Source organism: Coenobita brevimanus, chromosome 30, assembly GCF_032717465.1.
Source record: "Coenobita brevimanus isolate Jiangsu-jjx chromosome 30, ASM3271746v2, whole genome shotgun sequence".
Taxonomy (NCBI): Eukaryota; Metazoa; Arthropoda; class Malacostraca; order Decapoda; family Coenobitidae; genus Coenobita; species Coenobita brevimanus.
Window position 1 is genome coordinate 4,120,009 of NC_136983.1, and position 24,645 is coordinate 4,144,653.

The following is a 24,645-nucleotide window of genomic DNA, read 5'->3' on the forward strand; positions in this document are numbered from 1 at the left end:
CACTTTCGCATCCTCAAGCACCTGGACAATCCCTCTCTCTTTCTGGAATTATACCTGGCAAGAAGTTCATACCTCCAGAAAATTTCTTCAGAAATTCAGTTTTAAATTCATCATATGTCCTAGCACGATGGAGCTTATCTGAGCACAATAAATTGCTTGCTGGACATCTTTCCTGGCTTATGCAAGATGAAAAAATAGCAATTTTCTCTTGTTCATCTAGTTTGTGGCGCTTGATGAACATTTGTTCGCACTGACTGACTAATGAAATGACATCAATGCGGTCTTTGTCTGTGCCAGAGAATTTTGGGGCAGTTTTATCCTCGTGATACACAAACACGTGAGGTGTGGTTGTTAGATCCGCGGTATTTGTTTCTTGATCCATTTTTACTGTTTGCCCTGTTAATTCAACTTGGACGTGTTTATCGTTGTGTGAGGGAATGGTGGAATATGTACGACCGGACCGGTGAACCCTGTTAAGTGTATTGGCATACGTGTGCAAGGCAGCGGCAAAGTCCGCACTTCCTACGTCAGAGGTGGTTTCCCACTCATCATCTGAAACTGCCGTATTTGTTTCTCGATATTTAGTGTGTGGTGAGATTTGTACAAGGGGTGGGCTGCCTTGAGGCTCTCTTAATTGTGAGTCTGATGTTGTGGCAATTTGTGTGTTATCTGGTGTGTTGCCTTGGGGCTGTCTTAATTGTGAGTCTGTTGTTGTGGCAAATTGTGTGTCATCTGGTATTAACGTGGGTGGTGGCGAAAATATTCCTGTCATTAAGATATGGTGTTATGAAATACGCTTCTTGTTTATTTATGTCCTAGCAAAATAGATGAGTAAATAAGTTGAATATAGCTAATTTTAGCACTGAGAAGAAATGAGTAAGTATAATTTTACCCACTTGATACAGATCGTAGAGGTGTGTCGACACAAAAGTCGATCTCGGAAGAAAAATACAGGTTTGATTGAAGATCTCTTGATAATTCTAGTGGTGTGTTGATGGACGATATTACTCAGGAAATTCCATGGCCTGGTGCTTGTGGTGGTTAACGGCTGTCCCAGGCAAACCTCAGCATAGAACGTCGAATTTCCAACTTAACTGTGAAAATGAATGAGTATGAGTAGGAGCTATGTGAATAATGAGTAGTGAGTAGTGGGTGAGAAGTGCCTGGTGTCAGTCACACGTTGCTTGGCATGGCAGACTCGCGTTGTGATGTCATCTCAGCACATGGTGACGTCGGCTTCCCACACTGGTAGCTGTGGTGAATGAATGAGTAGCGATGAGTAACTTGAGTGAAGACGGGTGAGTAAGATGAGTTGTGAATATGGACTTGGTGTTTTGCTGCGTGTCTTGACCTCTGCGTCAGCGATAGCTGGAGAGAGTGGTGGGGGCTTGTGTGCTTGTTGCTTTGGTCTTTCCTCTTCTTTACTTGCTTTGTTTTATATTCTTCTTGTTGCTGCTTGAAGTTACGTGAAGATTATAGAGTTGTTTTGTAGATGGTTGTATTTCGTAGGAATCACTGTAGAACTGAAGCTAATCTTGTAGAGTCTCGCCTGCTTTTGTAGAAATTTGCTTTTGATTCGGAGACGATGTCTGTAGATTCGCTGCTACCAAATGTCATAAAAAGACTTTGTGGTTCCTTTGTGGTTGAGTTATATATATATTAGACTTGTGGACGAGCGGTTTTTATATCTTGGAGTAGCTTGTAGTAGATAATCTTCTTACCCATTTGTCATGTAGTGACAGGAGAGGTAAAGAATAGTATGGGACTATTTATATTGGTCTTGGAAATATTAACAAGTCTCTCACACAGAGCGGAGTATAGAGTCCAGTCCCGCTAGCTATCTCTCTGTCTCGCTCTCTCTGTCTCTCTTCTCAAGTTGCCAAGCCCTTCTCCCTGCGACCTGCCTCTTGTATGGCTTGTCTCCTTCTGAGCTCTCTTTCCTAAATTCTGGTGAAACAGGAGACGTATCACGTGTGTTCCTTGTGGATGGAAAGTTTAAGAAGCCTGTGTGTGAGTATGTGTGTGTATGGTCACTAGGGCTTTGTTCACGGTTGGACTGCTGACAACTAACTGCATCATCTCCTTACTGGCCACTGTCGTCAGCTTTCCTCAGTGTAATTTGCAAGCTCATTTCCTTTTCCCAGGCTCGCATAGGGCTGTCTATCTATCTATTTATCTATCTATCTATTATGATTTGTAATTATAATACACACACACACACACACACACACATATATATATATATATATATATATATATATATATATATATATATATATATATATATATATATTTATATTATGTAGTGTATAATTCATCCAACATCCAATCCACTGTTGCTCCATGAAGAGCCTCGGAGCCCGGGGCTAGGCAAGTTAGTCCTGACATTTAAGATGAGAGTGACCAGCCTCACTCATCGCTGAGTGGCGTTACGTGAGCTATCCCATGGATATAAACCTACATATGCTCAGTCCGACTGGAGGATCTTAATAACCCACTAAACCACTAGCCGACATAATTTGGTTAAATGGTTACCACCCAGCATAGTAAATGGTTTCCTGGTGTGCAGGAAACCATTCGGCTTCTCATTCAGTGTAGAGTCACCCATATGCAGAAGGAAAAGAATGAAGGGAAAAAAAAAAAGACAGAAGAGGGAGAGTGAGGTCTCCCGTAGGCAGAAGGAAGAGGAAAGAATGAAGGAAAGAAAAACAGAATAAGAAGGAAGGAAAAGAGGAAAAAGCAGATACCCAAAGCAGCACAACATCGAGTGAATGGATGGTGAGCGTCGCCACCTACCACCGACTTTAATAAAATCTTTAAAGTAAACATACTGTACACTGCAAAGCTCTCAACAATGACGGTGACTTAAAAAATCCACATCGATCCAGAATGTTGGTAAGGAAATTACAAGTCACATAAAACAAAGGAATCTTAAAGTAGTAACCAACGTAAGTGGGAATCAGGAAGAAGCAAGATGAAAAAACAAAAGGCAAGGGACCTATTGAACCTAACCTGAATTAAACAATGTTGACCTCTGATTGTTAAGTAATACAGACACAGACAGTAACTTAACAATAAATAATCACACTCAGAGCCCCATAAGTAAAGCTATGTGAGAAAAGAAAACCAGAGAATGAAAATAAGATAGCAGATGTTCTTATATATATCCAGACAGATATTTTATCTGGCTTGTACTCCTTCGTAAAGAATAATGAAAATGCAATTGTTAGCCAACGATAAATCTCGGTATAGTAAACAATAGGTGAGGGGAATTAGGGACAGAAAGAACAAACGAAAAGGGACCTGCAAATGCAGTTCTCGCTATGCGAGACAATGCAAGCGCTTGTATTTGTAAGCTAACACAGACCGAAACAAAAATTCAGCTAGCATAATCGTTCACGAATCATATAAGTGACGTAAGGAGAAAAGAAGAAGAAGAATCTGAAGAGAGAACAGAAGGCACGGCATCTGCATAATCAGTCCTGCAGCAGACAACGTTAGCCTTGGAAAATGTTACTTAAAACAGGCACAGGGACTTTAAAACAACCTGGCACATAAATAATCCACCATTAATGTGCTGTAAGAAAAGTGGAGGGAGAAGTAGAGAAAGAGAAAAGAAGACAAAGCCGACCAAAACATCTCTAAATTTACAAGGCAATAGTAGCATCTAAGACTTGTAAAAAATTGGAATCATCAGCATTATTACGTATTTTCGTTCATGCAGCCAATATAGTAATGTGGAAAAAGAGGTGGGACAAGCAGGGAGACAGAAAAGACAAAATTAACCCAAGATATGTTACTTAAAACAGACATAAACCGTAACTTTAAAACAATTAGTGTCGAAGGCTAACACTCCGTCATGAAGCCTACTAAGTTATGTAAAAACGAGAAAGGCTGTGGTGGGAGAAGCAGGCCGAGAGGAAAGAAGATTAGGAACGCACAGAAGCAATCCTGAATTTACGAGGCAGGGCTGACGGCTCGAGTTCTCCTAAGCTCAACAGAATAAACACTGGGTGTCAAGGACATGAAATATGAGGGACGACGTGGAGAGGGGTGAGAAAGGGTGAAGAGAAAGAGGTGTGTGTGTGTGTGTGTGTGTGTGTGTGTGTGTGTGTGTGTGAGAGAGAGAGAGAGAGAGAGAGAGAGAGAGAGAGAGAGAGAGAGAGAGAGAGAGGAAAAATGGATAAGAAATATGTCAGTTGAGGTGAGAAGAGGAACTATACGAGGTGCGGTGGGGGGTTGGGATTAGCGAAAGAGGAGGAAGAAGGGGTGGAAAGGCGAAAAAGGATGGAGAGAAGGGTGGAGAGAAAGGTGGTGAGGACGACGAAGACAGGGGAGGAGAAAGAGGTTTCAGGGGTAAGTAGAGGAGACGGAAATGGGGAAGAGAAGAGGGAAGAAAGTTTGGAGGGAAAACAGTGAAGTGGGAGGGGAGGCAAGAGTGGGGGACAGGAGAGATGTGGAGAGGAATGAGGAGAAGAGAAAAGAGGGTGAGCAACAACGGAGAGTGGGGGGTGAGGAGAAAGGGAAATAGGGTGATTAATTTTTAGTTAAACTCTCTCAATTCCCTTAGCTTTTAAATTGTATTCTTGAGGTGATTTATTCAGAGTAAGGTAGGCTTTTTGAGTTGGAGAGACTGGGTGTAGCTTTGCTTAACCTTTTTCCTACCTTTAATCTTTTTCAATCTAAGAAAATCGTCTACAAACAAGAAAATAAAGTCATCGGAATGACGGGGTTTGAATTTGCCTCACTAGGGGAAGGGGTGAGCAGATAAAACGAACGAGTTACGGGACAGGGATCGGGAGAGAGGAGTGGGAGGGGAAGGAAGGGGTGAGAGAAAAATGAGAGGAAGGGGTGCAGGGTGACAGAAAGGAAAGAGGGATTAAGAGAAATGTGCAGCAGGGAAGAAAGAGGTAAGGGTAAGGACAAGAGAGTGGAAAATATGAAATGGAGGGACAAGAGAGACAGGTGGAAAAAATAATGGAGTGAAGTGTGGAGCGAGGGGTGGGGCAGGGAATAATGAAGGGTGGGGATTCTGGAGAGTGAAGTGAGAGCAAGGAAGGATGTGGGTGAAAGGAGCGGAGTAGAAAGAGAGGTGAGACTGGGGGACACAAGTTGAATGTGAAATGAGAGATAGGTGGAAGAGATGGTGACGCTGAATGAGGACAGGGAATGGTAATAAATGAAAGGAGAGGAAAGAGTCAGGAGGTAACAAGAGAAATGAAATATGACAGATGTGGTGAAGGAACTCGATGGGATACCATAAGTGAGAGGTGGAGAATAGAGGAAAGAGTGAGCTGAAGGGAGAAGAGAGGAGGTGATTAAAGACAGGAATAAGAGGTGGTGAGATGAGAGGGTAAGTAAAGAGGATGAGGAGAGGGGTGTAAGAAGAGAAGTGACACGGATGAGGTGAAGGATGAAGAGAAAGAGCGAGTGAGCAGATTTCTGGAAGCTAAGGGACGGATGGAATTTGAGAGTTATGACGGAGGGGTGGGCTGGGGAGTGAGGAATGGAGAGAAACGGGAGAGAGGAAGGAGAGTAAGGTGAGGAGAAAGTTGAAATGTGAGATATTACGAAAAGGAGAGAGAGAGTGGGGGGGGGGAGGGGAGAAGGGAAAGGCGACAGAGGGAGGTGAAGGAGGAACGCTGGAGAGTAGGGTCAGGGCAGAAAAAAGAGAGGTAAGTGAGGGTTAGTTATTGGGGTGGTAAGATGATGAAATATGAGACGAATGAAAAATGAGTTGGGAAAGGAAGACAGGATGAGGAAAGATGAGACAGGTGGTGAGACAAGTAGCGGGGTGTGGGAGAGATGGTGCGGTGAGAAAAGAATCAGAGAAGGAGGGAATCCAATGAAGAGGGATATATGGAAGTGGTATGCGAGAGTGGTGCGAGTGGGGTATGGGGGTTGTGTGAGTGGTGTATGAGAGTACTGTGAGTGGGATATGAGAATGGTATCAGGAGTATGAGAGTGGTGTGAGTAGGGAATGAGGGTGGTGTGAGTGATGTATGAGTGATATGCGTGGGGTGTGAGGATGGTGTTTGTAGGGTAATAAAGTGAGTGGCATGGGGGATATGGGAGTCGTGTGATAGGACTGAGAAACTGGTGTGAGTGGTGTGTGAGAGTGGTATAAGTGGGTTATGAAAGTGATGTGAGTGGGACTTGAGGGTGGTATGACAGGCGTGAGTGAATTAAGACTGTGTGTTAGAGGGGGGTTACAGTGTTGTTACTGAGACGTAATTCCCACCGTCACTAACTCAAGTGTTGCCACTGATCGCCAGCTAGTTCAATATGGAAGTCGGCGTACTCATGCAGAGACCATAGAAGTCGCATATCTTTAAAAATCTCTCCCGTGATAGTTATTGATATATCGTACGCAGAATCTTCATGATATTATTCTTTAGTAGTTATACTAATTTCCTAGATATGCTTTAGTGCGATAAATGCAGGATAACGTTACTATACAAGCCGCGAAAGCACACTGGGTGTGACAGCATTCATCACATATTTACAAGTCTCTAGCTGCACCTTTTGTTTGAAACCCATATAATTTGGTTTTCTAAATGAAAAATGCTTCATCTGCAAAATGCTAAGGAAAATCTGCAGTGTCTTTCATATGAAAATTGCACAATGTTTAACGCCGAAATCGTGCAGAGACGAGACCGCCGGCCGAAATCCGACGATGCCGAGGGCTCCAAAATACCTTACAAAAAATAAAAAACAAAATGCCATTGGTGTACCCTGAACAGGGTATTCCTCTAGACTTTAAGAAATACTTCAGTCTAGGTACTGTCCATTTTTCTATGCGATGGTTTTCCATGATCTTTATACAGTATAGCAGGTCCAGCGGGACAGTAGACACGTGAGTTTGTTATTGTTTTTTTGTTTTTTTTTTTAATGCGAGGAAGAAGGAACCAAAGGCCATGAGCCCGCAATAACAGTTCTCTCCAAGAGAAAAACAAAATACCAGAGAGAGCCAAATTCAAGATCCGATCATTTCGAGATGCCTGGACACACTGCGTTTGAAAGACTGGAGATCACAGGCAGCAGGAAATACAGACAGAGGAAGACAGTTCCAGAGTTGACCTGTTGCATAAATGAAGGACTGGGAGTAACGGTTAACTCTTGCATTAGAGAGTTGGACAGAAAAGGGATGAGAGTCTGCTACTAGACGGGTGCTACGTGCCCGTCGTAGAGGTGGAGAAATGCATGCAGACAGTTCAGAGGAGCAGTGACCATTAAAGACAGAAAAGAGATAAAGATGCAACAGTGCGGCGAAGAGACAGAGGTTGAAGGGAGTCAGTAAGAGGAGGAGAGTTGATGAGACGAAAAGCCTTTGACTCCACCCTATTGAGAATAGCTGTATGTGGGGAGCCTCCCCACACATGAGAGTTGTATTCCACACAGGTGCGGATAAAACCCCTGTATAGAGTCAACAATTGTGCAGGGGTAAAGAAAGAACGGAGTTGGCTTAGCACACCTAATCTCTTGGAAGCAAATTGTACAAGAGATGTAATATGATCTTTCTAAGATACGTCCCGAGTAAATGAAACCCCAAGCATGTTCAAGGATGATGCAGGATTAAACTGAATATTATTAAATATTAGTGGGTATACCTGTGGAAGATTTTGTCGGGTTGATAGGTGTAAGAACTGAGTCTTAAATTAATTAAAAACAACCAGATTATTTTTACCTCAGTCAGAGATATGAGCCAAGTCAAACATTAGGTGTGCCATAGCCTCATCCCTTGTTTGTTGAGGTAACTGCTGAGATGGGCGTTGCGGGAACCGAAAGGAAAGGTGAAGGGTGGAGTCATCAGCTTATGAGTGGATAGGGTTAGATGTACAGCTTAGGAGGTCATTGATGAATAAAAGGAAGAGAGTTGGTGATAGGACAGAGCCCTGAGGAACACCACTGTTGATAGATCTAGGAAAAGAACGATGGCCGTCTACAAAAGCGGCTATAGAACGACCAGAAAGGAAGCTAGCGATGAAGGCACAGATAGAAGGATAGCAACCGTTAGAGGGCAGTATGGAAACTAAAGATTTTTGCCAAACTCGATCAAAAGCCTTTGAGATGTCAAGTGCAATGGCAAAGCTTTTGCCAAAGTTCCGAAAGGAGGATGACCAGGAGTCTGAAAGGGAGGTGAGAAGATCGCCAGTGGAGCGTCCCTGACGGAACCCGTACTGACAATCAGAAGGAAGGTTGTGATAGGAAAGATGCCTTAAAATTTTTCTAATGAGAACTGACTTGAAAACTTTTGTAATACAGGACGTTAAAGCAATTGGAAGATAGTTGGAGGGTTGGGAATGGTCACCCTTCTTTGGGACTGGCTGAATGAAAGCAAACTTCCAGCAAGAAGGAAAGGTACAAGTTGACAGACAAAGAAGAGTTTGCATAGGCAGGGTGTAAGCACAGAAGCACAGTTCTTGAGAACAACAGGAGGGACCCCATCAGGCCCATATGCCTTGTTAGTATTGAGGCCAGTGACTTCAGAAAATACATTAGCTGAAGAAATTTTAATGTCAGCCATGAGGAAGTCAGAGGGGGGAAGTGATGGAGGAACAGCACCGGAATCGTCTAAGGTGGAATTGGAGGAGAAAGTCTGTGCGAAGAGATCTGTTTTATCAGTAGAAGAAATAGCTACAGAACCATCAGAGTAGAAAAGAGGAGGGAAGGATGATGAGGTAAAGTTGTTAGAAAGATTTTTGGCAAGGTGCCAGAAGGAGCGGGAAGAATTCGAGTTGGTGAGTTGAGACCATTTAGTACATGTTTCTTATATTACTATTTATTTTTGTTTTGATGGACAAATACATGAAATGGATATAAAATAAAACATATCGATAATAATAATAATAATAATAATAATAATAATAATAATAACCGTCCCAAAACCGAGATGGTAAACTCTGCCCACCAATTTTATATTCTCTTTGACTATATTACAGCCTCTCTTCCTTCTAGCAGTGAGTATAATAATGCTATTATAATTTCTCCCTTCCTTTTAGTGACACAGAGGGCACATACAATGAACGGAGTTTAGTTGACCGACTTTGATGTCGAAAATGAAATAATCTGGTTAGTGCCATCGGGAATTGGGGTATGAGATTCATGCCAGTGGGGTAGTGTGAGTGGTGGGTGAGAGTTGTGAGGGTAAGTGTCAGGTATAAAAGTAAGCTGAGTTAGATACTAGTGTCATGAGAGGGTCGGGATTACTATGACTGAGCTAAGGCCATAATGATGACACTCCATTCCCTGAGACCTAGGAGTCCTCCTTGTGCCAGGCCAGACAACCTTCACATATCACTGTTTCGGCGGCAATACCCACCGTTGGTTTCTGATAAACGTGTGGGCTGTCTCAACCAGATAAGGAGTAAAGATATTTGTTGGGGTGTTTTTGTGACATGTTGGTGGGTCTTATGTTAGATAAAATTATGCCTGCTTTGACGAAATTCACATAAAGAAACGGCTCTTTATCTCAGATCGGAATTGAACTCGCATCTCATCGGACAACAGATCACTTCCCCAACCGCTTGACATGAATGCTGACAGTGTGAGTGTGCTGCGAGAGTAATGGGAGGAGATGGTGAGAGTGGTTGGAAATGCTACGTTTAGGAAAGCTGTGCTAACTGACAGTGTTGAAGAATGTTGAGACAGGAGGGAGGAGGGTGAGTGCGAGAGTGAGAATGAGCAAGTGAGAAACAGTGAGTGTGTGTGTGTGTGTGTGTGTGTGTGTGTGTGTGTGTGTGTGTGAGAGAGAGAGAGAGAGAGAGAGAGAGAGAGAGACAGACAGACAGACAGACAGACAGACAGACAGACAAATAGATAGATACATAGATAGATAGATATATAGATAGACAAAAGATATATAGATGGACAGACAGATTATAGTAGACACAGACAGACAGACATACATACATACATACATACATACATACAGACAGACAGACAGACAGACAGGCTAAGACAAACAAACAGACAGGTAGACAAATAGATATGTAGAGATTGACAGACAGACAGACAGATAGATAGACAGACAAGCAGACAGATAGAGAGATGCACTGAAGTACAGAGAAGTAATTATGTATATGTATTACTGTACGCATAGTTCTGTGTGTGGGTGGGAGTGATAAAATATTGAGAGTGGTGAAGGTTGGAGATTACTACTGTGATTACCGTGACGTCAGTGGTTTTCCTTTCTTGCTTCTTCTTAACGATATTATCAGACTTACTAAAGGCCTCTCGTATTGGCGGGGTCAAAGAAGGCTTATATTGATCTGACTTGTTAGAATTACAGGTATCTCTCATGGACTGAATAAGTATCATTCGGTGTTAGCATGTAAGATTAGAATGATACGGGATTAAAAGTTATCTCTTTCAATCCGAAGACGTCATATGCTGTATATTTCTGCTTCTACAGTGAACTTTTATTCATATTATAAGAACATCTTAACAGTTATGTTGATGAAGAGTATATCAAGAAGTAGCAAGAATAAAATATAAAATGCATTGTCTGGAAAAGATTACAAAAAGTATCAATAAGTCAGACTATGAGTGAAGAAAAGGATCGTCATACTCTTCCCCCTCATTATCATCATCAACATTACCCTGACCCACTTAGGCAGGATTTTTAAACAAGGAAAGAAGAGCACATTGTGGGGATATCTTAACAGTAAGCCAGATAAATGGGCCACATAGTCATCCAGACATCATTCAAACCCCCGCAGTCATTGCCCCATTTCCAATCTCCTTTTTTTATTTATTTTTTTCCCAACCCTCTCTGCATATATTCACCGACAGTAAAAAAAAATGTAGCCATGTGCTTGTCCATACATATTCCATCCAGCCAACTCCATCCTCTGCATATTCACTATCCATCTCACCCTCCATACCTATCTTTCTCATACATTCATTAACCACACCTATTCACCCTCTTGGTCTACCATGTTTCGTACAACAATCATTCAAATCTCACTCACATAATATCCATTTCACCAATCATTCTTTATCCATCATGTCTATATGACCGTACCATTTATCTGCAATCTTTTCCACTCTGCTATCAGCACTCCACCCACATTTTCGGGAATCATGATTTTATGATTTATGGTAGGTAGTGGCGCCCATTATCCACCCACTTGGTGTGGTGATATCCTGTTTTTGGGGGGTGGCTCCACATTGGGTGGCAAGCCAAATAATTTCCTGTAAACCAGGAAATCACTTACAACGCTGGGTGGTAACCTTATAACCAACCAACACGTGTTCCCTACATGAAAACAAGTGAGTTGGCGGAGGGTTAGTGCCCATCACCGGAAAACAACTAACTAAAAATACGAACATGAAACCTCGGACCAGGACTGACCAAAAGATGACGACTAAGGACCGAACAAAGGGCTTGCTACGGATGGCTACATGGAATGTTAGGGGTGCGAATGATGAGGTGAAAGAGAGAGAGATTGTGCAGGTGCTTGAAAGAGAGAAAGATTGTGCAGGTGCTTGAGGGCGTGAAAGTGGATGTATGTGGATTAACTGAAACTAAATGGAGAGGAGAGTGTGAGAGAATGGAAGTTTAGATGGGGTATGTGTGCAGGAGTAAGTGAGGATGAGAGGGCAAAAGAAGGAGTGTGTACTGTTGTGAGTAACAGATGGAAGAAAAACATAAGAGAGTATGGATCAGTTGGCTCAAGGATTGTGTGGGTAAGAGTGAAAGTTGGACTACAAATGTGGGTGATTATGTGTGTATATGTGCCAACGCAAGTTCGTGCAAGCAGAGTGAGAGAAGAGTATTGGACAAATGTGGAAGCGTGCTTGGATAAGTTTGAAAGGAATGTGAGAGTGTTCTTGATTGGAGATATGAATGGAAAAGTGGGGAATATGTAGGTGGATGGAGTAGGTGGTGAGTGGGGTGTGCCTGCAGAGGTGGATGAGAATGGCAGTGGCTTAGTGGACGGAGTGGACGGGAGGGAGTTGGTGATAGCTAATACCCTCTTCAGGCACAAAATTATCCACGGGTATACAGGGCGAGTGATGAGAAGGGTGGGTGGTGAACTGAATGAACTAAAGGCAATGATTGATTATGTGTGTGTGGATGAAAGGATGGGAAGGTGTGTAACGGATGCAAGAGTATATGGAGGTTGGGGGAGTAGACTTTCAGACCACCACTTGGTGGTGGTCAGAATCAGTGTCCAAACAAAATGAAGAAATAGAAGAAGTGGAGGACAGGAGGACGTAGTTCCTAAAAAGAGTGTAGAAAAATTACAAGAGGATGGAAAAAAGGCAGAATATAAGAGGGAAGTGGAGGAGTGATTGGGTAAGTATAGATTGGTGCAGATGGGGGATGTGGAAGGTGTGTGTAAGATATTCACGGAAGAAATCTGTGCAGCATGTGAGGTGGTGTGTGGGCTGAAGAGAAGACGAAAGGGCATGCAGGGAACAGCATGGTGAACTGATGAGGTGCGAGAGGCTGTGGCACAAAAGAAGAAAGCATATAGTGAGTGGATGAGAAACAGTGGCGTGGAAGAAGTTGAGAGACGGAAGAGAGAGTTATATGTAGACAGGAAGAGAGAGGTGAAAAGATTAGTGAAGGAGACTAAAAAGAGAGTGGATGAGGAATTTGGAAGGAATTTGAGTGTAAAGTGCAGGGAAGATAAGAAAATGTTCTGGAAAGAGGTAAAGGGAGTTAGGGTACCAAAGAAGTTAGCTGGGGAGGGAAAGACAAAAATGGTAGGTTACTAGTGGAGAACAGAGAAAAAGTGAGCAGATGGAGAGAACACTTCAATGAATTGTTGAACATAGAGAATGAAAGTAATGCAAGTATAAGTGCCTGGGGAATGATTGGGAGAAGGAGGGATGTGAGAGGAGAGGAAGAAATCAGTAGGATGGAAGTTGTGGAAGCGATTAAGAAAGTTAAAATGGGGAAAGCCCCAGGAATTGATGGAGTGTGTGGTGAAATGCTGAAGCATGGGGGAGAGATATTAGTAGCATGGATGTGGAAGATGTGCAGATGGGCCTGAGAGGAAGGTAGAGTCCCGGAGGATTGGAAGTCAGACATAATTGTTCACCTGTATAAAGGAAAGGGGAAAAAGAAGTGTGTGGTAATCATAGGAGCATTTGCTTTCTTAGTGTAATAGGAAAAAGTATATGGTAGGATACTTATTGACAGAGTTGGGGAAGTAACAGAGGAATTAGTTGGAGAAGAACAAGGAGGTTTTAGGAAGGGAAGAGGTTGTGTAGATCAGATATTCATTCTTAGATCCTTAGTGGAAAAGTTTCTAGAGAAGAAAGAAGTCATGGATTTAGAGAAAGCATATGACAGGGTGGATAGACAAGGATTGTGGAATGTATTAAGAAAATATGGAGTAGATGGGAAGTTGTTGAATGCCATGAAGAGTATGTATGAGGGTGCCAAGGCTGCAGTGAGTGTGGATGGTGAACTGAGTGAATTTTTCTATTTGAAGGTTGGATTGAAACAAGGATGTGTCATGTCTCCATGGTTGTTCATTCTGTATATGGATGGGGTTATAAAAGAGATACATGGTAGGGCACTGGATGTGGGAGTGACCCTAGTGAGAGAGGGCAGTTGTTTGCAGATGATACTGTGTTGTTAGGTGAAGACGAAGGGGAGCTGCAAGGCTTGGTGGATGAGTTTGAGAGAGTGTGTAAGAAATGGAATCTAAAGGTGAATGTACGGAAGAGTAAAGTTATGGTCCTCCAGAGAAGTGAAGTTAGTGAATGTACAGTGAGGTTAGATGAGGAGGAAATGGAGAATGTTAGTGCATGTAAGTACTTGGGCAGTGTGATGAGTAAAGATGGAAGTTTAGAGAGTGAAGTGCTTGAAAGGGGGCAACAGGGAAGAAAGGTTTCTGGCTCCTTGAAAGCAGTGATAAGAATCAGGGAAGTGAGCATAGAAGTGAAAAAGTTACTACACGACAGTATTGTTATACCAACTCTAACATACTATATGGAAGTGAAGCTTGGACCTTGTTGGAGGACAGAAGTCAAGAGTGAGAGCAGTGGAAATGAGTTATTTGAGAGGAGCATGTGGAGTCACATGGAGAGACAGGCTGACAAATGAGGAAGTGAAGGAGCCGTGTGGTGTGGATGTGATAGGAAGCGTTAGGAGAAACACATTAAAGGATGAATCTTTCAGTGATTCTGGATAGTGCACAAAACCGTTATGTTGATTTATACAGTGAAAGGCTATTGTGAGGTACTTTTCATAGCTAGAGTATAGAGACAGTAACTGTTTTCTTCCAGATATAAGGGATTTGACCGTGTGTCCAGGAAATGTTAGTAACTTCACTGTAAGTATTTATTGCTGTAGGAATGAAATATTTCAAGTGAATGTTTGAAATCAGAGCTGATCCTGCTGCTTTGGAGTTTCTGGTGCTTTTGGTATATTATCTTTATTTGTTCTGGTGACAGACTAATGGAAATGGTGAAGACTATAAAATCTCAAGGCTCTCGGTCTCTTGTCATCACTCAACCCTCCCCAGCCCCAATCGTTCGTGTATCATAGAGTGTGGACGCTTTTTCCCAGTAGCCAAGCAACCTTTTGTTGTGCAGTTTTAGTGATATCAATGTGGTACTCTATCTATTGAGGATACAATGGCGTTTGACAGCGAACAGATTAATCAAGGTTGATAGCGTCTCTTACCTTCTCGCCCTCAGCAGCTCTTTATCATGCACACACAAATGATTCTTGTTCTTTTCTTTATTCTTACCTCTCATGGTCTCGTTTTACCTCCTTTCTTCCCTATCTCTCATGACAAAATTTTCCTATATCTGATCTTACTCGCTCCCTCTGCTCTCTATCTCTCCTTCTGTCCAAACCTTCTCATCTGATCTTTCTATTCCATCTCTCTCTGCTTGCTTTTTCCATCCTCTTCATTCCTCTCAGTCGCAAGATACTCCTAAATCTAATCTCACGCACTCACTCTTTCCCATCCTCCCTTTCCTTTGATCTTGGGATGTTTGTGTGTTTGTATGCCAGGGATGCAGATCAGTTTCCTTCCCGAAGCACCTTGAGTCTTTGGCATATATTTTAGCCTAATTGCCAAAGTCGGGAAATTTTAGTTAGCTTAGGAATAAAGGAGTTATTGGTTCCACATCTAACCCTAGTACTGAATAAAGTCGTCATAAGGTGGCAGAAATGAATTAATAAAACATATCAGATTCAAAAGGTGAAATATTCAGGACTCCTACAGAGGCCTAAACTTGGGTTCCTTGCGCCCGGAAGGGGTAGATTTTTTTTTCTGGCTGGGAATAATATATATTTTTTCGATAATCCTGCTAAGAACTCTTCATAAAATCAGTTTGAATATCAGTCAACTTCCGTCTATCCTCACTATCCTTCTTACTCTTTCTCCCCTACCTTTCCTTTCTAAATATATTCTCTGGCCAGTTTATCTTGCACTAAAATCGCAACCCTCATTCTTGTATGGCGGACTAAAACGAGAGATAAATACCACAATATGATGCTAAGTACAAAGAAGTGCTTGGCTAGGAGACTAACAAACAAGAGACAGTTGTATGTTATTTAATCAAAAGAATCCTTTAACAAAGTTAATGGCTTAACGAGAATTACAGGTTAAGCAGAATTGATGTTTTACTATAACGACAGTCTAGGTACAAATATAGCTTCACAACAATGTTGGGTAGAATGGATTTCCTGGGCTGCAGCACTTGTCGAGTTGCCCATCTTCCCGAGCAGCAGAAAGACCTGAAGACAGCTAATCACTTGAATCAGCTTTCATTAAGTTATTATATGACAGGTAGTGTGGCTGGGAGGTGAGGTTGGGTGGTCTGTTTAGTTTGGCGTTAGGCAGCTGACTGGCTCCGTTCTCTTGAAATCACATCCACCCCATTTCGTAGTACACTCCTCGAGATAGTGAAGCTCCTGGCAGGCAAATGTTTCTGGTACAACTCGAACAAACGAACCATTAATTTAAATTACTGCGCACCAGTATTATTAAGAATAAGTAGAGACATAGTAATATCTTCTCCTGCCACAGAACTGTAACAAGAGATTGGAATATGATGATATTCACAAAAAAGTGCTATGAGAAGAAGATAAAGCCGTAATATTGTCTCGTACTGCCACTGAGATGTGTGTGATGCTGCTTAGGAAGAAGTGCGTGCAAAGGATGAAGTCTTACTCTACTACTGACCTGTAACAAGAGAATAACACTGGAATATGATGCTCGTCACAAAGAAGTGTTTAGAAAAGAATACAGCCGCAGCATTCTCTGATTCTGCCACTGAGGTAAGGGTAATAAGCCGCAATAGGACGAAAATCTCTGGCTAGTTATCATTATTGTTATTATACGTGCTCAGGCCCAGTTCCTATATTTGTAACCAGCAGATATCCTTTTCAGCTTATACTTCTGCTAGCGCACGATAATAGTCATTTTTTTTAAACGCTTCTCGTACTGATGGGTTTACCTAAGGTTATATCAAATCCTATCATTTCGAAAAAAAAAAATCATAAGCTGAATGAAACAGTTGACAGATGGTAAAAAAAAAAAAAAAAAAAAAAACCGGCACATTGGGTTAAAACACCTGATCCCCGGCTTCCATCTCTGCTGCAGTCGCCCTTGAGTTACATGCTTACCGCTGACATCCATAATACAGTATGATAAGGACTGTTGGTGCCGACTGAGAAATACCTCACTAACAAACCAGATGGGTGGCGTCACTGGGGGTTAATAGTTATGGAAGTAACGAAGCAAGGAAAAAGAAAATGTAAGGAAAAGTAAGAAATGATAGACAGCAGAACTACTACAATAATAAATGAGATAAAGGAAAATGTAAAAATGACAGAATAAGATAAATGTGAGTGATGAAAAAAAAAAAGTATGGAAATGCAAAACGTGAGAGAGCACGATGAATATAAAGATGTGATAAACGAGAAAACTATCTGGACCAATAAAAAGTGCAAGGTGGAACAAGATCTAAAGAAGAGAGAGAGAGAGAGAGAGAGAGAGAGAGAGAGAGATGTGGAGGGGGGGCTATGCAGTCGCTGTTAGCCCTTTCATAGGAAGAATGTGAAAAATATATTATTCAGTAAATTCTAAAGCCAGATGATCTTATTCAGGTGAGTGTGGCATAAGTGGGTGAGGGATTCTTTTTGCATATAGCACATTATTAAAATTATTATTATTATTATTATTATTATTATTATTATTATTATTATTATTATTATTATTATTATTATTATTATTACTACTACTACTACTACTACTACTATTACTACTACTACTACTGCTACTACAACTCCATGCGATGTGTGTGTGTGTGTGTGTGTGTGTGTGTGTGAGAGAGAGAGAGAGAGAGAGAGAGAGAGAGAGAGAGAGAGAGATTTTAGTACCAGATTACAGGTGTCCATTCATAAAACATATTACGTCTGCAACAGATTATTACGTTCTTTCAAAGCGGTGACGTATTGAAGCCTGGGCAGACAGACGCCATGTTAAGGTTCTTGGTTACTATTTTTTTTTCTTTTGAGGAGTTGGGGGGCGATCACAACCCAGTCCACTTTTTCCATATATATTTATTTGTGCGAGTTTGTCCCCGTAAAGTAGGATGGCTGACTGCGGGAGAACAGCTTCAGTCTGCAGTCCACTGAGTATACATTTCAGATGAACCTTGGGCCTACGAGAACAACTGCAACAGCAACAGCCACTGCCACTACTACTATTATTACTAATACTCTTACTTTTATTACGGCTACTATTGCTAGTACTACTGCTACTTCTACCATTACTACCACTACTACTACTACTATTACTACTACAGTACTACTACTACTTTTTTTTTTTTTGTACCTGAATAAAATAATAGCTTCGTCTGTTGTACGTGAAAGGTTTAAGGTATTTGCCTCTTTTACTAAACAACGTATTAAAATTTTTCACAGTTTAGAGCCACATTTTGAGTGTTAAGGGGGGGGGTGTAGCACCATTTCCTTAGATACATGTTTTGCAATTTATACTTTAATATCCTTATCTATGTGATTCATCTAAGCTATATCGGTATTAGAATTAAATAAATAACATACACAACAACGTTCAGGCGTAATATCTAAACAAATAGCCAAGGAGGAGGTGCTATAAAGCGTCCTATGCCGGAGTGCCACCAGTGTGATGAAGGAAGTGCGCATCTCCGGCAAGTTTTCGTGAATGGAGTGTGCAATATTGTAAAAGTTTGCCTCGGGACGATACCATAAAGCGTTGATGAGAAAATGCCAGCCTTGCGGCGGTGGTCAGCACATCATATATTGTGAATGGTGTGGATGATATCCTACACACACACACACACACACACACACACACACACACACACACACACAGATTTTTTTTCTTCTGGTTATTCCCCTTTTTTACCATAAAATCTTCCATGATGCCCTCCCGCCTGCAGCTTCCAGAGAGGGGAATGACCTCCATTTGGAAGATAAGCCAAGATTCTAGAGTTATTCCCCTCATTTTATCGGTACTTTTAACATGAAACGCCAATAAATTTAACGATATTATGGAGATTTATACAATATTTCGGAATATTTAATGATACTATAGTTTTATATAGCATAAGTATTTGAGGTATTTAAGGACCAAAATCCTTTTAGTCTTCAAAAGCACAAATTAAATGCCAGAAAGTATTTGACCTCATAATATATCAAGTCCATAACCCACAACACATCAAAATGGTTACTTTGGACATTTTGTCTTACCTGTTTTACCCGACCCCCATGGATTGCCCATTTCCCCCCAGCGGGCGAATTCCCCCACATTTAGGAACCCATGATTTAAATGCAACCAGAGACCTGGGTCGGTCTCATACCCTTATATGCTTTGAATTTAGGTAGGGTGGATTTAGGTAACCTAGATAGCGTGGATATTAGTAGCTTAGATAGAGGTAGTCTGGCATCAGATTCCTACCCTGCAGATGGGACAAAATGAGATTGGCTATTAGCCGAGGGTTACCTTGTACGATTTTAATTTAGCCTCGTGTTCCCTCCATTTCATTTCAGACTATTTTATTCAGTTTGGGAGAGGCTGTTGGAATTGACTGGGTTGGATATAGCCTACATTAACTTCTTCGCGATTTGGCTTCATCTTAAACTCAACGAATTCATCTGGAGGTAGCAAAGATGAAATATAAATAACGTCCTCCGTCTGGTCGTGTTAATCTTATCACTCTCTTATTCTTATCACCATCTAATAATTTATTTCAAGGCTCTACTATATGAATCAATTTACTATGATGAAGTCTTATCTATCTTACTCTTGCTGCGCCTCAAGACAAAGATGCTTTATTTATCTTTAATTCGCCAAACAAAGACGATTATATTCAGCCTGGAAAAGATGTCTATGAAGGCAAGAGTTAGTGTAGGCTGTTCCAATGTGGGAAAAAAAAAATCGTTTTGATGTACGAAGAATATGATTTTAAGTTCTCAAGTTCAAGGCAATATGTCTGATGATTTTTTTCTTTGAACAGTACAGGTTTCTCCCTTCATTCTGGCTTGTCGTAAATGCTTGGGATATTTTAAATGCATCTGCTTGCCCGAGTGTCAGGGGGTTGTCTCATCCTCTCGGGCTGACAGCTGGGAGTCGAAAGAACCTTGATTAAAAGACTGTGACAGTTCAGGATAACTTTTACCTGGCTGTGGTGTGGTGGTAGGCTATGCCGCCTGGCTCACACTTGAGAGTCCCGGGTGCGATTCCCTTCATATTGGCAACATGTTAGATGATTTTTCCTGTGTACAGTACAGGTTTCTCCCTTCATTCATTGTACTGAAAGTCGTGGGTGTGAAGATGAAGAACTCTCTGGCCTATGAGTAGCCAAATAGCAATACCTTTTATATTATTATTTTCTTTCTTTTAATATTATACAGCAGTTTCTGCTTGATGCAAAGAATATTCTGCCGATGTTTACCGGACTACTTCGACCATTTTGTTTTCTTCACGATAGGCGCATATACAAGCAGTCTTGAACGTAGCTTAAGCTTAATGGGAAATGTTTCCCCGAGCTAGACGATATTAGATCATATAGCCCTACTAGGTGACAGGAGGGCACTACTCCTCCCGGCATGGCAGCTATCGGGAGTGGCTCGAACTCACCACCCCCGGTCCCGAGTCCAACGCTCTACGACTGAGTCACCCTGTCCCCGTAACTTAACCTTAGCAGAGGTCCGGTCCTACGGTGGACCTAGATGTACGTCGTGTCAGCTGAACCTCCTCGTTGTTGATATAAACTGTTTTATACTAATCTCTTTCTCTGACGTGCAGCGCATCAACCTTGTGTATATATTTGTAGGGGGAGCTATGTAGGTGTTTATTCGCCATCATTGAACCCCGTCCAAATAATAATAACAGCTATACTCTTCAACATGCTTGCTCGTGAAATCAAGAAATGTAGAACCTACGTAAATATTTGATGCTAATGAGGGAAGATTCACATATGCACCAAAATAATCGAGCAGTGTGATACCTGAATATGAGACCATTCCTCATCTCCCTCACTAACTCCTATTAGGAGGATTATGGACTATAGGAAAACGAGCACTTCAACCTTAAGTCCACTGGATTCTCGTCTGGATGATCATGGGACCACAAAATCAAGAACATTAATAATTATCTCCAACACACGAATCTACAAGAAGCCTAAAAACATAATCATGCCGCGACAGTTCACTATCGCCGGGTGGAGATAATGATTTGAACCTGAATATTCTTTCCTTCACGGGGTAACAAAAAAGGGCGATAAGAGAGAAGGAGAAAAACTGTCACCCATAATTTTATTAAATGGCCTCTTGCCTCGTTTAACCCCCCTTCTCACCCTTCCTTCTCTCTTCCTGTTCCCCCTCCAGTCTCTTCCTCATCTTTCTTCTCCTCCTCGCCCTCCTCCTACCTCTTCGTTTTATGCCTACTTGGATCTGTACTCATGTCCTTACCTTTACCCCAGTTGTTCTTCTTTTGCTCCAGTCCTAAGACCCTATTCACACCAATAAGGGACATTAAAGAGTGAAATAAGGTTTTAGAGGTAAGTATGGAAAACACAGTACAATATGAAACATTCTGGGTACTTACAAGTTCCTGGCCATCTTGATGAATAACCCGCCTCCTTTCAGACTCCGACAGTAAAAAGGAGTACCTGAAGCACCTGCAGTACACTGTACATGAAGTCTTGCACTGAACTTAGTCATTTGCACTCAGAATTCCATTCTCTTAAAACTGCGCACTCTAGTCTTACTTGCGCTCCATTGCACCTTAATGAAATAAGTGTTGCATTCTGCACTTAAGTCTCGGCACTCATGACTTCATTTTCTTAACATTACACACTCTAGTTTCATTGGCGCTCCATTGAACGTCAATAAAATCAGTGTTGCACTCTGCATTTTAGTCTTTGCACTCACGGTTCTAATTTCTTAACACTGTGCACTGTTTTTTTCACTGCACAACACTTTGAATTCCCGTGTGGACTAGTGGCGAGTGCTTGCTGTTTACTCACAGTCAGAGTCTGAGAATAGCTGATGCAGGTGGCCTAGGGGGTGCGTTGTTGGGTCGTGGTGATGGAGTACCCACTGCAGAAGACTCTGGAGAGAGGCGCAAACTCACGTCAAGTGGTGACTCCACCATACCTGATGTGCTGGGCTGTGGCTTGGAGGATGAGGGCCTGTCTTGGGCAGGCAATGGTGTGGAGCCAGGGCTGGGCACAGCGGGGGTCACGGGTCTGAAAAAGCTGTCAATGGTTGATTGACGCAAGGAACAACGATTTTGGCAATTAATGATGCGCTGCCTGAAAGCAAGCACTTCCTCCACAAGTCCCAAGGGCCCCATCTCCCTGTCGCAGTCCGGGTATTCCAGGTAGTCGAGAACGAACTCTATGTGTTCCCGGAGTGTGCTTAGCTTGGGGATGGCTGGAGTACTGTAGTGTCAAGCTGAGAGGAGTCCGCATCATTGTCGCCATCCTCATCGGAATCTTCAAGCTGGATACTGACACCTGCAACTGAATATGCGATCTCGATATCAGACATGGTCTGATACCCAGGATCACCCTCGTCGTCATCCAATCACTGACGCACTTCGTCCACATCAACAACAACAACAGTTACTGCTACTACTACTTCTACTGTACTGCTACTACCACCACCACCACCACCACCACCACTACTACTACTACTACTACTACTACTACTACTATTACTACAACTACTACTACTATACTACTATTACTACTACTACTACTTCTTCTTCTACTGCTGCTACTACTACTACTACTACTACCGCTGCTGCTGCTAGTATTATTTCTTTTTTTTATTCTGAGTGATTTACACGTCTTATGCCAACAGCAGTTTAGTTATAAGTGCGTACAACGGGACGAATAGGTATAATATGCAAGATATATCGCAAGGGAGAAGAGCTTACGCATTCTCCACAGCCATTTACTAGGCCTTGTCGCTCATGAATCTGGCATTGAAACGTGGAGTGTGAATTCCATTGACTTTTATCACCCGGAAGTCCCATTGCACTGCCCAAGTGCTCATTGCCTATGATCAGCAGTAAAGTGACGAGAGGTGATATGATGACAATTGTTCATATTATCACTCTAGGTAAGAAAAAGTCTAGGACCAACTAATTACACACGATTTTAGAAGGGGGTGAATATAAAATCCACAGTGCTAAAACTGCAAATATTAACTTTTTGTAAGTCAAGACAATTATTATTCCAGTTAAACTTAGACAGTTATATTTAGTGCCAGTCAGAAGGTCAGGTACAAATTACGCTGTCACTTGATGTTTATACTCAGACTCTAATGTTTCAGTGCAATATTTTCGTTACATGTTTCTTACTAAGGTTTAATACCCAATGTGTTCCATTCAAACTTGCCATCATCAGCGATTTGCCATGTTAAGTTCTGGCAGTGACCAATGCCATTTACTTCCCCTCTCCACCTCTCTCTCTCTCTCTCTCTCTCTCTCTCTCTCACACACACACACACACACACACACACACACACACACACACACACACACACACATACACACATCTATCTATCTGTCTATCTATCTGTGCGTGTGTGTGTGTGTGTGTGTGTGTGTGTGTGTGTGTGTGTGTGTGTGTGTGTGTGTGTAATAGTCCTTATTAGATCCACTTCGGGATATATATATATATATATACTCACCATCCACTCACTCAATGTAGTGCTGCCCTCGGGTGTCTGCCCTGTCCTCTCCTCCATCCTTCTTTCCTTCTATCTTCTTCTGTGTTTCTTTCCTTCATTCTTTCCTCGTCTTTCTGCCTGCGGGTGACTTTACGTTCCCTCTTCTGTCTTTCATTCCTTCATTCTTTCCTCTTCCTTCTGCCCGTGGGGGACTCTACACTGAGTGACAAGCCAAATGGTTTCCTGTACACCAGGAAACGCTGGGTGGTATCCATATAACCAAATTTTGGCGCCTGGTGATTTAGTGGGTAATTATTGTACTCCAGTCGGATTGAGCCAGTGAAGGTTTATATCCAAGGGGAGGTTGGGGTTTATTGCTCATGTAATGCCATTCAGGTATGAGTGAGGCTGGTCACTCTCATCTTAAATGTCAGGACCAACTGCCTAGCCCCGGGCTCCTACGCTCCTCATGGGGCAACGTAGGATTGGATGATGGACGGATGGAGATATATATATATATATATATATATATATATATATATATATATATATATATATATATATATATATAAGGTTTTAAATCCAGGGCTACTGTACCCTGGCCTGCACATCCACCACCCAACACAAACTTTGTGGTCCAAGCACAAGTCACTCCAGTCTGCCCCACCATTGTTCCAACTTCCTGTCAGGCGGCCATTGTTACACTGGCGCTTTGAGAGAGGTCAGGCCAGGCCGGAGAGGACTTAGACCACTTGGCGATAATGAGGGAAGTGGGATGCAGGCAATTACAGTATTACGAGAATGCTCCGCCCTTCTCTGTACTTTTTGTCGAGAGAGAGAGAGAGAGAGAGAGAGAGAGAGAGAGAGAGAGAGAGAGAGAGAGAGAGAGAGAGAGAGAGAGAGAAGGGGGGAGTCCTCTGTAGAGAGAGAGAGAGAGAGAGAGAGAGAGAGAGAGAGGGGGGGGGTCCTCTGTAGAGAGAGAGAGAGAGAGAGAGAGAGAGAGAGAGAGTGGGGGGGGTCCTCTGTAGAGAGAGAGAGAGAGAGGGGGGGGGTTCCTATGCAGATGGATGTTAATAGTCATTTGTTACATTTGTAAACTTTTTCTATATTACGACAAAACACTATTGGAAGAACTTTAAGTTACTAAACAAAACATACAACTTAGGAAACGGGACTAACAAGCCTTCTAAGATGATAATATGGCCTTCATTATTAAAACATACCACGAAGAGGCAAACAAGGCCCAAGATTATTAGGATGATTTCTGGAGTGCCTGCAAGTACTGAATTTGATTACCTTGCATACCAAAGTAAGGTGTGAACAGGATGACAAGTACATTATCTCTTTGTCACTAAGTTCAGCGGTCATTGTTATATATTCGTCGCCTGCATTCCCTTCTCAATACAATAGCCGTGTTCTGGGTTGCAATGGAGACTCTGGGGACAAGTGAGGATAGTTACTCTCATCATAGCTGACGGGATTGAGTAACCCAC